This window comes from Pavona decussata, unplaced genomic scaffold (assembly GCF_977016875.1).
Source record: "Pavona decussata unplaced genomic scaffold, jaPavDecu1.1 SCAFFOLD_184, whole genome shotgun sequence".
In the NCBI taxonomy this organism is placed as follows: domain Eukaryota; kingdom Metazoa; phylum Cnidaria; class Anthozoa; order Scleractinia; family Agariciidae; genus Pavona; species Pavona decussata.
Window position 1 is genome coordinate 325891 of NW_028145593.1, and position 11610 is coordinate 337500.

General features: G+C 39.0%; 1 protein-coding gene, 1 long non-coding RNA gene and 2 pseudogenes across 3 annotated transcripts in view; 2 read left to right on the forward strand and 2 right to left on the reverse strand.

The window, feature by feature from the left end:
* LOC146462787 (uncharacterized) overlaps window positions 1-11610 on the reverse strand; it is a 225045-nt gene that overhangs the window by 144036 nt on the left and 69399 nt on the right. The gene's annotated exons all lie outside the window — the stretch shown is intronic.
* LOC146462788 (uncharacterized) overlaps window positions 673-11610 on the reverse strand; it is a 26439-nt gene continuing 15501 nt past the window's right edge. For both annotated transcript variants that reach the window (XR_014857040.1, XR_014857041.1), the window contains one exon: window positions 673-1119. This is a non-coding gene — a long non-coding RNA (uncharacterized LOC146462788). The remainder of the gene's footprint in view (window positions 1120-11610) is intronic.
* Window positions 4318-5642, forward strand: LOC146462789 (uncharacterized; annotated as a pseudogene).
* LOC146462790 (uncharacterized) lies at window positions 8193-10086 on the forward strand (annotated as a pseudogene).

The window sequence follows — 11610 nt, forward strand, 5'->3', positions numbered from 1 at the left end:
TTATACATGTTACACATAATATGTGTAACATGCTTTATATTCATATTCATTCATTCTTCACCGGTATATTATGATATTATGAACTCAGAACAAGAGCATGCAGCTCCCAGTAGGCTTGATAGCGCAGTTGGTAGAGCACTGCATACGTATCGCAGAGGTCATGGGTTCAAACCCAGTAAAAATGTGTGAATTTTTTTTCAGGTTCCTCGCAAACAGTTTTGTTACATAGATAACTGCGAGAACCTTTTCTTCTATTTAAACATTTTTAGTTGATACAATTAAAAATTTACATTAGTGTTGACTGTTATTGATGCATTTATAGCCATTTCAGAAGTCTTAAGTTTAAATATTTTTGGGGGGAGCATGCCCAGAACCCCTAGTTGTCTCTGCGCCCCACCCCTCTCCCCACCCACACACACACACACACACTCCAAAACCACTCCGCGGGCCCTATCCTCAGCAACAACTAGTCAATAGAAAAAAGGTCAAATATGAACTTCGTAGTCAACAACATCACTTTTGGTCAAATGGCATTTTTTTACCGTGTGTGAAATCCCTATGCTTTAGAATTCCAAACTAAGCCTTAATTTCCTTGTAACGGGAAGGGAGAAAAAACGGGACGGGAAAAACCAACACCCAACAAGGAAATTTTTCATGTAAATCTTTCAATCATTCAATAACAACATGTATTTAGTTTTGTTTGTCTACTCGGTATATATTTTCCGTTCCGTTTTCTTTATTATTGTCACGTCGTAATTAGCTGTATATTTACTTTTCTTATCAAGCTGTAATTAGTTAAATGCTCTACATGTATATTTATTGTCACGTTGTAATTAGCTATATTGTTCCTCTTGTATTTGTACCACACCATCTAACACCATCTGTACTCAGAGAAGGATGAAGTTTCATCCGAAACATGCTTACTATAAAAAAGTCGTAACCTTCATAAAAGTTATTTTCTGCCTGCTGGCTCCACGGAAATTTATGTTTTACTTATTTAGAGGTTCCCTTTTTAATCACATCATGTAAAAACGTATGTAATTATGTAAATAAGCCAAGTAAAATTAGCCAGGGCTTGAATTATGCCTTCTCCGCTGCTTTGCTGGTACAGTCTTTTATCTGAAAAAAAAAAAAAAAAAAAAAGAGTTTATTCTGGTTAGGTTTGGCAATGCTGTACAGCCCTCTCAAAATTTTGTGTAGTAGGGAAAAAGACCAAAAAAGTCCAGAGTCCAAAGGGGTTTTGAGTAAAGTTAATGTGAAATAAGTGGGAAATCGTCATCTGTGGGGCGCCGGAAAAATGTTGGCTGGCAAAACAATTTGAGAGTGCTGTTTATGAGTTGTTGATACAAAGATACTTAGACAAGAGAAAATGAAGCAAAACTGACTGACAATGTGATATTGTACTTCAAAACTAAATGAGCATGACTGGTTAATATAACTGGATTGTAATCATTTAATGGAAATGAAAGGTACATGTATTGCTGCTTATTCTGACCCTACTGCAACTGTCCTTGTGTATCTGTCTTGGCGGCATCTTGTTAAAATACAGTGAATTCCCTATGAAGAACCCCCTCTAATAAGCCCCCAGTTTGTACATGTAGGTAAGATTATTTCATACACTCGACTCCCACCAACCCAACCAACTATGATGGAAAACTGAAAAGAGGCAGTTCAAAACTAGGTGTAACAATTTTCAAAACATCAGTCTGTTTGTCCACAAAAAATATGGTCTTCAAAAGCATGCATATATATTATTGTGCTACGGAAACTTCATTTATTACAATGTCTTTGTGATGCAAAGCTTAATAGTCCTGTTTTATTAGTTGTGGTGTGGTGCATGGAAGATTTCACAAAAGGTAACTGTAACTGAAGTTCTGTTTAAAACTTACACACTGTGGGATTTAAAAAAATTAAAGCCACCCTCTCCCTCGCCCACCCCGTGTTCTTGGGACCTGAAAATAAATACCTGACCCCTAATGCCCCCCCTCCCCACTCCCAATATTGAACAATAGAAACAGAAGCGTTTGTCGAAATAACAAATGCCCACAATTCTTTTTGGCTGAAGGTGGGTCTTAAGATTTGTCTTTAACATGTTTAATTGTTGCTATGTTGACCTATAAACCCTAGCCCTAACCCAAACCTATAAAGTCTAAAAAAAATCTATAACTTGTTCACCAATAATTAGGCAACTGCTTGAAACCATTACTGTTGCTAAAGAGCACTGATGCATTAAATTGTAAGTGCTGGAAAGTATTGGAAACTAATGCACCAGGCACCTAACATGTAAATCACAACGATTAACTACATGTACTGTAGAACATATTTAGAGAAATTTGGATTTGAAGACCAAATCATTCACTGATGGCCTTTTTCCAGCAAGCCCTTCATTTGTGACGTAAGCTTAGAGTTCTTAACTCAAAACACCAGTTACAATGTAGCGGTTTTGCAACATCCTTTCATTCCTTTCTTACATGTGGCTGAGGATTAGCATAACTAAAGAGGCTAGTGCAGCAACAAGCTGCACAAAATATTTTTAAAATATTCTTGAAAGAAACAACTTGTGATCTGTTCTAGCGCATTTTGGAAACAAAAATGCGAAAACTTGAAAAACATTAGCCTAATATTTTTCAAGTTTCAATCCAAACCGGCCTACCCTGTCTCTGGCCAGAGGCACTAATCGACAGTTTTATTGTACTGGGGTGATAATTTTTAACAAACTTGACAATTATTTTGTTGTTTCTGCTAACAGTCAAACATTTTTGGGTTTTGAAATGACAGCAAATTTTCGTGATACTTCCTCTTTAACTTAAGCAGTTTTCATCTGCATCTATACTTTCACCTTTTCACATCCACATGTATCTTATGAATTCACAGAATGACCATCAATAGCGTCCTAACACAATAACTGTGATACACAGTGTATAAGTGTTTGAAGTCTGACACAGTTAAACTGTGTCAAAACAGTATCCTAAAGTGTGACACCACAAATATAGTATATTCGGAAAGAGCATGATGAAAAACGCCTACTTACCAAAAATCAGCATCTAATTGCAATTTAGGGGCGACATATAATTATAAGCTCTGTTATGCCCCAATGACTCCATACAAATCCTTCTAATTTTGTCTCGGTTCCTAACTAACAAATCCCGTAACTTCATAAATTTAGTTTTTGTGACGACATCAAAAATGAGTCGGTAAGCCTATACAGTACATTGTTTATAAAAATTAATAAGACTTTGTATAGGATTTTGTGAATTTCTTGGTGAGATATTCCAAAACAAATCGAATTTTTTGGGAAAGTTGAAACTATTCTATATTTTCCTGATAAGAATGAAAACAAAGTGTAGTTTTTGATGAGAATTATCCCATTCCCCATATTGGGTAAGATTATCAGAGGCAACCCATTAATGGTTTTGAAATTGAAATTTCAAGTTAAAATATTTTTTTGGTTACTAAAAATTATTATATGGGTTAGAATGAGAATTGGCTCATGGGGTAAGTCTCTGCAGTTACCATAATTATGCCAATGAAGAAAAATTTAGGCCCCCTATGGTCTGACGTCTCCTACATGTATGCGACAACCTCCTGTTTAAGCGACCACTTAGTCTTGACATTTTGGGTGAACACTTACGGGAGGTTCTTGAAATGGTATAATCAAATCAGATAATTAGAACAATAATGACCTAAAAAAAGGGCTTGAGCAGACTGCCTTTTAGCACAAGATTACTGTTGTCTTAAACAAAACTATGAAATTCTTACTGTACTTGAATCTACATGTATGGTTACTTGTGTGTTGTCTGACGTAGGTTTGCATTGCGTTCAATATACGATGTTACAGCCACACGTTATTATCAGTCAAGTGGTCACTTACAAAAGGTTGAAAACTAAAGAATTAATGCCAAACTTTCTGCTCTAAAAATGGTTGCGGTCGCTTTAGCTTACATGTTCAAGAGGTTCCAGCTAAAGTGCTTTGACTTGTAAACTTTTGGTATTTTAGAAAACTGATTGCTTGCAAGAGGTGGTCGCAAAGGGAGGTTCGACTGTAGTTCTATCACATGACTACTAGAGCGGGAGATCCCATGAGATAGCGCAGCGCACACGCAAGATTGCATAGCTTGCATCAACAGCGAGATCACGTCTGGACCATTGTCGTTGGAATTTCGCTTGAAAATATTGCTTAGTCTTATGCAGTAAGACTCACATAAGCATACAGTGAGTCAACGTAGTTGACCCCATTTTAATCTAACTGTTTACGTGTTGTCACTACTCGCACTTCAACGTAGTTGAAGTCAGACGGTTTCCCGCCCAAACTTGAGTATGGCGGACGCGGACAGCCCAAGTGAAGACGAACTTTTGAGGTTAGAAAGCACACCGGTCGCTACATCTGCAGGCTCTATGTTCGCCGCTCTTCCTCAAGAGATGAAAAAGATGAATGAGAATATCTTGGCCAAAAGTGAGCCCGCTGAATTTAGCGGCGGCTCCCCTAAGAGAGGGAAAACAATGTCACGGAGTCACTCGACGAACGAGTAGCCGAGCTAACAGCTAGCGGGTCATCAGAACCAAATGTTTTGGCTGATATCGCTCGCGATCTAGATGCCAGTGAGAAAACTGGCCCGGTTGCCAGCGAGGGTCTGGCAGGTATCGTAAACTCTCTTTTGAAAGAGAAGTTGCCGGACGAGAAGATCCAATCGAAGATTGATCTTTACCCTCGACCACAAAACATGACAGGCCTCAGAACGCCACGTGTAAATCACCTAATATGAAACCAAATATCCGCTACGTCGAGGACAAACGACTCCAGGACCCAAAAATCGCAGAATGCGTTGGTGGGGGCGCAGTCGCCATGATGAAAGCAACAGACCTAGTCCTTAATCTGCATTGAAGGACAACAAGGATTTGTTCAAGTTCATGACTGATGCCATTGCGCTCACACTTCAAGGTCACCACGATTTTAACACCGCCCGACCGCGAGCGATGAAGAATGACCTTAATAAAGACTATGCTGCATTATGCAGTAGCTCACCGGTCAACCAGACCTACGAGTATCTATTCAGAGACCTCTCCAAGTTGGCAAAAGACATCATCACAGATGTCAACCGACTCACTAAAAAAGTGCGTCCCTCAGCCCCGTTAAGTGTTGTTGTTGTTGTTGTTGTTGCCCCACGGGCTAGTCACAGCCGTGATAGAAATAATCGTCTTGGCGGTAGAAAAATCTACGGACACCACAGCAACAACCGCTATGCTCCCTATCGGGAGAGAAACGATTTTTTATCCAAAGGCCAACCTCCTCGGAAAAAAGAGGGGACCATAAACAAACAGTAAACATTGGAGTAAGCTCACATGATAATGTTGAATTTTTACCCGACCTTACGACCTTTCACGCAGGCAATCTGAGAGAGTGTTTGCTCAGTTGGCGTAAAATTACAATTGATATAAACATATTAGACTATGTATCTGCTGTAAAAATTTCTTTTGAAGAAAGCCTTGTGCCCTGTCAATCACATTACAGGCCGAGTGTCTTTAATGCTCAAGAAGAGCTTATAGTTCAACAGGAAATTAAAACCCTTCTAGAAAAAGGAGTAAACAAATTTAACGCTCACATCATGAACCTATTGAATACATATCTACAATTTTTCTTAGACCCAAACCTCATGGGTCTTTTCGAGTGATCCCGTCAACCTTACAGAGTTTAATAAGTCAGCGGAGCACCATCATTTTAAAATGGACACTCTTGACACAGTTACAAAAATGATTGAACCAGGTTGTTATATGGCATCGGTGGATCTAAAGGATGCCTATTACACCGTACCCAAACAGAAAGACCACCAAAATGTTTTGAAATTTGAATTTAAGGGTTGCCTTTAGAAATATACTTGCCTCCCTAATGGCCTCTCGAGTGCTCCACGCAATTTTACAAAGATTCTTAAGCCAGTTCATTCAACACTACACAACCAGGGCCATATGAGCATGGGTTATATTGATGACTCCTATAAATTTGCAAGGTGAAACCGGGGATGAATGCAAGCTTAACATTGTTAGCACTGTGAACCTGTTCACCGAACTAGGTTTTTACATTCAACCCAACAAATCAGTATTTATCCCTACTCAAACACTGAAATTCCTTGGTTTTATTCTCAATTCAGTAAAAATGACAATCTCACCAACACCAGAAAAGATAGATAGATTGTCAAAGCTTGCCGCCAGAGGGTACAGAAGGCCACACTGCTAATTTTAGACGTAGCCAGGGCAATTGGCCTCATCGTCGCCTTGTTCCCTGGGGCAGAGTATGGACCTCTCCACTTCAGAGGACTTGAACACGATAAAACAAATGAACTTGCAGCTAATGCAGGGGATTTTAATATGCCAATGGAATTGTCTGAGGCATCAATTGAACAGGAACTGCTTTGGTGGATTACATATACACCACGGGTCCAGAAGCACATCTGCTACCCTACACCCTCAATGATTATACAGGCAGATGCTTCCAAAAAGGGATGGGGAGCAGTTTTTCATGGAAGAAAGATTGGGGGGAGGTGGACCCCATCGGAGGCTTTAAAGGGACAGTATCACGCTATTTTTAGTAACACATAGAAAATCGGAAAGATGCTATTCGGTTGATAGCAGCCAAGATTTAATGACAAAAGTCCATTAAAAGACTATCAGAATGCAAAGAAACTATCCAAGGATATTTTCGCCGGCAGATAACCAAGATAGAAAGGGGTTCAAATTTGAAAACGTCTGGCAGACGTTTTCAAATTTCGCCGTTGTAACGCACTAAAAATCGCTGGTTGTACTATATTTTGGTTCAACGTTTCGTCTTAGAATCACTATTGATATTTCTTTAAATTAGCGATTGAGTAATCAATTAACTCAGTGTTCAAAGTTTAAATTTAGTGAATTTTGGCCGAAAATCATGATATCTCCCATCGATCTCCCATGATACTGCCCCTTTAAGGCACATCAATCTGTTAGAACTGCAGGCTGCATTTTTTGGCCTAAAATCCTTTGCAGATCATACTAGGGGAATACATATTCAGCTGCAGTTAGACAACACAACGGCAGTCGCCTTTGTTAATAACATTGGGGGTTCTAAATCTCTTGAGTTGGACCAACTAGCTAACGACCTTTGGGAATGGTCAATTTCTCGGGAGATATGGGTCTCTGCCGCGTCTATATTCCTGAAATATCAAATATCGATGCAGATGAACAGTCGCGCAATTTCAATGATGAGCACGAGTGGGCTTTGAACGCTGGAGCTCTCCAGGAAATCATTGCAGAATACCCTGACCTTACAACAGATTTGATTGCCACAAGGCTCAATCATAAGTTTGACACCTACTGTTCCTGGAAACCAGACCCAGGGTGCTCTGTTGTAGATGCCTTTTCACAAAATGGGCATCCTTTTCATTTTTTATGCATTTCCACCTTTCAACCTGATCCCACGATACCTCCAAAAAATCAACAAGGACAAGGCAACAGGAATTCTCATTGACCCGTTATGGCCAAGCCAACCATGGTTCCCATTTTTTCTTCAGCATGTTTACAAAACCTACGGATCCTGAACCCAGCCAAGAACCTCCTTCAACACCCAGGACATCTGAAACCCCAGCCTCTGTGGAGAAAACTGAAATTGATGGTATGTACTGTCTCAGGAATTCCTTCACAAACTACAACATTTCTGGGCACGTTGCCACAGGGCACCCACACAAACGGTGTGGTGACTGTTTACAAAATTTAAAGGATTTCTATGGAAATATTATAAGGTTCGTATTATAGCCAAATGTTACGGAAAATGTTCATCTGAAAAGTCACAATAAATGTAAACTTACCTCAATCGTTGTGCTTTGTCGTTCTTTTGCCTGAAAACGGCGAATTTAGGCGATTTTGAAGGTTTTGCTGTTGTTGTTTACCTGAGCGTTATATAGAGAGAAAAGCGCTTAGGTAAACGACGAAAGCAAAACCTTCAAAATCGCCTAAATTCGCCGTTTTCAGGCAAAAGAACGACAAAGCACAACGATTGAGGTAGGTTTACATTTATTGTGACTTTCCAGATGAACATTTCCCGTAACATTTGGCTATAATACGAACCTTATAATATTTCCATAGCAATCCTTTAAATTTTGTAAACAGTCGCCAGTCACACCGTTTGTGTGGGCTCCCTGTGACGTTGCCTACATCCTCATGGCATCCTGATGCTTCAGTACAAGACCTACATTGAACAGTGGCTCAAGTTTTGTGGTGAAAGGAAAATTAATTGCTATTCCACACAAATGGGCGAAGCTTTAGATTTCCTGGCGGGCTTATATGACAAACACCTTAGCTCCTCCACACTGAACACTGCCCGATCAGCTCTCTCGTCAATTTTACACATGAATATCTGCAGCAATTTGGTTCCCACCCACGTACAGTACGATTTATGAAAGGGGTTTTGAAAAACGAACACCTCATCCTAGGTACAACAAAATATGGGATGTTTCACTGGTCCTAAATTACTTGACCACCTTGGACCCAGTAGAGAAGTTGACATTGAACGATCTGACGCTCAAGCTGCTTATGTTACTCCTACTGATCACAGGACAAAGAGGACAATCGATACACTTGCTTAATATTACCACTATGCATCTTAGTGATACATCTTGTGTCTTCAACCTGACTAGCCACACCAAAACAAGCAAACCAGGAAAACCAGCATCAGCTATCACTATCCAGGCTTTCAAACAGGACTGCCCCATATGTCCCATTAAAACACTGAAAGAATACTTCAAACGTACACACACTATCAGAGGTGATGAACACCAGTCACGAGTTTATAAGTTTTGTTAAACCGCATAAATCAGTATCGAGAGACACAATCTCTAGATGGGCTAAAATAGTGCTGCAAAGATCGGGTATCGACACTGAGCTGTTTACAAGCCACAGCACAAGAGCAGCCAGTGTTTCCAAAGCTGAGCAGAAGGATGTGCCTTTCGATGAAATTTTATCCCAGGCTGGCTGGAGTACTGCTGATACATTCCGGAAATTCTATGACAAACCCATCATGTCAAGTAATGACAGTATGGCATCTGCTAGATATTGAGACATTAGACTTGCAAAGTCTCTTGTTATCCCATGTATTATTCCCTATAGGTTCGGGTTACCATTCATGAAAAAATTTTCTTTGGTTACTGTTCCATTGTGATGCTACATGTAGAAGCACATAACAGATAACTTGGTGTAGTAAATGTTTACATCTTACTATACACCTCCAGTTTCTTCATTTGCATGTGGGTGCTCGAAGGCTTTAGAGTCTCATGGAATCTCCCGCTCTGGTAGGCATGTGATAGAATTGGAAGGTTAAACGAGACTTACCTGTAAGTTGAAGTTTGATTGAGATTCTATCACATGATGGACAGAGCGAGGGGATCACATGCCCACCCTTTCTATTCTCCCTCCCTATAGGAGTTATATGCAAATATTTCACTTATTGGAACATACTTGCTGTTCCTCTGTGGGGTAAGTTGGGGTTTCCTCCCTTCTCACACCCACACCTTTTAAGAATGATCTTGCGCGTGCGCTATGCTACATGTATCTCATGTGATCTCCTTGCTCTGTCCATCATGTGATAGAATCTCAATCAAACTTCAACTTACAGGTAAGTCTCGTTTAATCTTCCAATTAGCCTCCCTAAAACTTTAATGAAAAGTACTGTCATTGGTTTTGCTTTTCTCCTTTCTTTCTGTGGTGCCTGCATGCAGTGACTTTCACTGAACATAATAAGGTAGGATTTATTATAAAACACTTGGATCTCAACTCATCAAATTTGACATACCATTCATTAGCCCTTAACAGGAAAAGGGAAAAATAAATCTCCTTGCTAAATCTTTTTTTTCACCCAATTGACCCAGTGTATAACAAGTTTCATCAGCTCTTTGAACTGCTCTACATTTTGTACAACACCAAGTGTCTCAAAGTTCCTCTAACGTTGGTAATTTGGGACTATTCTTCTACTCAATTCTTATCAATTCTTACTGATAGGTAGATTGTTTTTAAAATGCATTTTAGAACTATTTGGAATTACTTAAATGTAATTCTTGTATAGATCTAGATATAGTTGTAGTTGTAGTAATATGATGCCATCATGAAAATGGCCTAATAATAATAATGACAATCTTTAATGAGGAAACTTTTTCACTAAAAAGTGGTTAACAAAAAGGACCTCACTTCATACATGTAACTCTGTTGGCTTATTTTACTGCACTGGCCTCGAAGAGGTCATGGGTTCATATCAGATTTCAGCATTTTTTCAACCTATCTTTTTGCAGCTGCTTAACGTGTGTACACATAACTGCAATGCATTCATTCACTGATTACAGAGTATTTACACTGTTGTTCAAGAACATTCGAGGGATTATACATGTAACACACTACTTCAGTTAAAGTGCACCTAACCCCAAAATGTATTTTTCTCTTAAATAAATCTTTGCACCTGTTTGAAACATATTGCGCCATTTAGCGCCTTTTTATAACCAAATCTCGACTTTTTATAGGCTGTAAAAGTTACGAAATCTAGCCATCATCTGTCCCATGACCGAGCTAGTAAGGGGCATGGGTCTATTCCTTACTTGACGTCACACACTGATTTGCATCGTATTAAGTCTTTGTGAAAATGCATGCAAAGCAGTTTGTGACGTCAAGTAAGGAATAGACTCATGCCCCTTACTAGCTCGGTCATGGGACAGATGATGGCTAGATTTCGTAACTTTTACAGCCTATAAAAAGTCAAGATTTGGTTGAAAAAAGGCGTGGAAAGGCTGAATGCGTTTCGAACAGCTGCAAATATTTATTTAAGCGAAAACACATTTTGGGGTTAGGTGCACTTTAAAAAATTATTCCAACATCAGTGTTGCCTTAAAAATAGCCCATACAGCTGAAGTTAAACATCTCTTGAATAAAAGTTCTGAAACGCATGTACATGTACATGTATGCCCAAGCTGAGCCTATCAGGTTGGTTTCCAAGTTTGTTAATATAGTGATTTGTATAAGGCACACATAAAAAAGGTAACAGCTTGCTGGCCTTCCATTTATTACATGTATACTACCTAACTGGTAAATCAGTCGCTTTAGTGTGTCTCTTATTAACTTTAGATATTAATTTTAGCAAGAAAAAAATTGCACAATTGCACTATGCACAATTGACACGCCGATGCTTGAATTACCACAGGTCACCAAAGCTTAATATAAGAAAATCGAGTTAGTATTGCATTAAAATTTGATCGAAAATTTACAGTCAACCCAGGTCACGCGTGAACAGTATTTCCAAGAATGAAATGAACATTCGAATTTCTCTTTGTAATGTCCGACATGTGAATGGAATGTTGGACATTTCTCTGGAAATCGTTCCGAAAAAGACGCATTAACTGAAAAAAAGATTCAAAATACTTAAGAAACAATTGTTATTCTTGTAATATTCAATTTTGCAATGTAAAGAAAAATTCATAGCTTTATACCGTCAATAAGCTAGGGAAATTTATACGGGAACTCTGAAATCTCATTGGCGATTTTCAAAACTGACATGTAAATTTCAAAACTCCGTTCAAATTTCAAAAATATCGTTCACGCGTGACCTGGGTT